Source organism: Carassius auratus, unplaced genomic scaffold (assembly GCF_003368295.1).
Source record: "Carassius auratus strain Wakin unplaced genomic scaffold, ASM336829v1 scaf_tig00216608, whole genome shotgun sequence".
NCBI classification, from domain to species: domain Eukaryota; kingdom Metazoa; phylum Chordata; class Actinopteri; order Cypriniformes; family Cyprinidae; genus Carassius; species Carassius auratus.
In genome coordinates, this window is record NW_020528660.1 from 1 (window position 1) to 3,599 (window position 3,599).

Below are 3,599 nucleotides of genomic sequence, written 5' to 3' on the forward strand. Positions count from 1 at the left end.
CCCAGCATCACATGAACGATGTACTTGTGTTACTTAAAATGCCTTAAAGTTGTCAAAAACATGAGACACTTTAGAATTAATAGAAATAATGTCATCTATCATTTCTGCACCTAACACTGAATATCTAACCGAACAAATAGGGCCTTTGCCTGATTGTGTTTTATTGCTTGTAGCACGTAGACACTGTGTTTGAGATGTGTCTTCAAAATTACTCTTAGCTTCTCTTATCCATTCCCTTCGATAACCACGATGTAGAAAGCTTTCTTTAAAGTTTAATGTGCATTTTCTGTGGCTGTGTACAAGGTCATATAAAAGAGCTTTACTTCTGAAATCAATCAAATCCAGTTCATTTCCAACCAATCCTTGTGACTTTTTACTGTCTGTTATTTCAGAGAGAGTTGAGTAAAATTATGTTTTTCTAAGTACATTTACAATAATTTAAATCTGAGAGCTTAATAGACAACTTGTTCATATTTTAGCACAAATTATATTCTGGCAATTTTAATCTAGGGAAATATAAAACAGATTTCATTAACATACAATAATTTATTTTTTAATTTAACCCCTTACTAGTAACCCCCCTTTTTTGGCATGGAGACCGAAATTACATACCCAAAATAAAAAGGTTTCTGCTCATGATTCTTTCTGACTAAATACATAATCAACCTTTGTTCACAAAGCTGACACTTTAAAGTTTACTGTTCAGGAATCAGAATCACTCAGACTGTTATGATAATAGAGATATATAAGCTCAAACATAAAAACAAAAATAAAAATATTAAAAACATATGTTTTAAATGTATTAAAAAAAATGTTGATGTAGGAAATGAGTTTGAAAACACAGTGTAGCTAAGGCCACAAGTCTTCCAAAACTTCATAAAAAATTTCATAATCGAATCTGTAAAACTGTGAATTTTATGAAATATTTTCTAAGGCCATGTCATGTGTGTTTTTAGAGAAGGCTAATCAGATTGATTTATGGCCCTTGTCATCTCTGTAAGATCTCACATGTAAACTTTCCTGTGCTCTTTGTGTATGTTTCACTGTTGAAAACTGCCCGAATCATGATTGTATTGTTCTCACCAAACGGTTCTTTCACACCTCCGCCAAGTATGACACATTATCCGCATTATTCTTTTATCATTATTCTTTTGTTTTTATTCCACCTTTATTAGCCTTGATTGTGGTTTTTCAGGCTTTACAAAGCAACAAAGCAGCGATCTCACTTCAGTCTCTCTTTGCATTTAGCCCTTATTTATCAAAAGTCTTACTATAAAAATACAACAAAACATTTTCTTACGACCTTACGTGAATTATTGAGACAAAAATGCATTATGAAGAAGAAAAGCACCTGCTATTAGTAGCATTGGTGCTAACGTTAGCATCAAGCTACATCTGACAATTTATGAAATTATTAGTACACTTTTACTCAAAACTCACTTTAAACCCCGATCGAGTGTTTATAATAACTTCCTTTAGCGATCAGGGGTGGAATTTGGTCGTTTACTGTTGTAAAAATATGTTATTTGTAGCCTTTTTCATCGCTGCACAAGTTAGCATTTCCGATGTACATTTTCGATTTTTTTTATAAAAACGCCCCAGATCTCAAGAAATTCTCATACCAAGCTTTACTATCGTAATCGCGGGTTTATTATTCGGATATTTTGTGTGTACAGAGGTGTTTCAGTGTTGTTTTGGCCAGATAACTACCAGGAAGTGTGCAGGAAGCATGTGACACGATGGGGCGGTGTCCAGAGTGTCCTAGAACTCTAAGATTGATGTTTGAAAGACCCAATCAGAGTCTGAGTCACACACCGCACGAGCTGTGACTACTGCACGCACACAGAGATCGCTGGGAGAGGCTGTTTATCATCTGATCGCGTAAATCCGTGGAAAATGAATAGAAATGACGATTTTGTCTGAAGAAATATGAAGTAAACATCAGTAAATATATCCATATATCTCCGCAGATATGCATCTTTGGTCTGTAAATCCTTATTGACGCTGTTCAGTGAGTCTATGTGAACACAAATAAACCGCTCTTGACGTGACTGAATATGAGTGAGTTGTGAATTTCTATTCAAAATGTGGCATAATACGGATTTATTATTTTGCACTCCTGACATAAATCACTAAATATCTGTCACTGCAACAATGTTTTATCAAAATATTGGTCAAATATCGAAGCTTGAGTCTTTAAACTTTCCATTGATGCACAGTTTGTCCAGATGAAGTAAGACAGTGATGTTTAATGTGTTGTGAAAGTGAAACAATAATAAACTGGGGCCGTCAGCGATGTTTGCACGCAAAGGGGTTAAGCATTCCTTTCACTCAAAATGAATAGTTTTACAATCTATTTTGTTGTAATGCTGGATCTTTAATGAAATCCACTTTAACCAAATAAAGTTTAAATTTGATTTATTGTCTTTAATATACGGGGAGAAAGTCAGACGAATACATTGTCAGAGGGATTTAGTATCAATTAATAAATTAATGAATAAATAGTTCAATCTCCGGCTGCTACCACAAATGTAATTTTGATCTACAATTCTTAATGAGGTTGTACTACTCACAAGATCTTTCCAGTCGTGTAATCTGAAGACCAGATATTGGAGTTTGTTTTTGAAGAATATCACAAATGAATTGAAAACACTTCACAGCTGTTTAGATATAAGACTAGATTTAAAGCTATAACGTATTGATAGCGCTTATGGGCTTCTGACAACTCTGAAATAAATATATTCAATGCATCTTATATCTTATTATTTATATTAGTTTTCTAATGTAAAATTATATTATTTTAGCGAACAAGACTTTTATTCTGGTCTGGCGGTGTGACGTCACAAGGCTGCGCACGCTCCTGCGCCTGAGATTTCGGCTGAAGAAAGAAAGGTGTGTGCTTTTAACAATTTAAAGTATTTAAATCAAGTCATTAGAGAACTGTATTTAAAACTGTGAAATTAAATCATTACTGACTGCAACTCTAATGTTTGTCGTGAATCAGTTTATCATAAACACGAATTCAGTCACTGGCAAAGCAGTGATATAAACGGAGCTTTTCGAAAGTTTTTCGAGTCAATTGAATCAATTGCTTCTCAAAATGATTCAGTGGGAGACACTGAGATCCACGGGACACACTTTTATAAAGATGGTGTTTATTAAAGAGGAGAATGAAGACTTGAGGATTGAAGACATATTCAGAGTCAAACATGAAGAGACTGAGGAACAAACAGGTTAGTTTTCATGTAACGCATGAAGTGGATTTGCGCATCTTCTCAGTTAACAATGGCTCCGTGTAGTAACAGCTGCTCTATGTGAAATCATGCACCTGAGGGAATTAACCGCTGATCAGAGAACCGGCTTTACTGACGAGATGCGCATTAATAATCGTGATCGGCCGATCGTGATCGGAGCACCCCTATTGTTTTCCCCCCATTTATATTTATGTTATCCATGGCTGGATAATTTCATGTTCATAAGTACCCTGGAGTGCTCATAATTGTGAATATGAATGGAAATATACTCCAGAGATATTTAACTAGAATTTCTAGGGGTGCCAATAATTGTGTCCAACTTGTATTTGAGAAAAACATTTATTT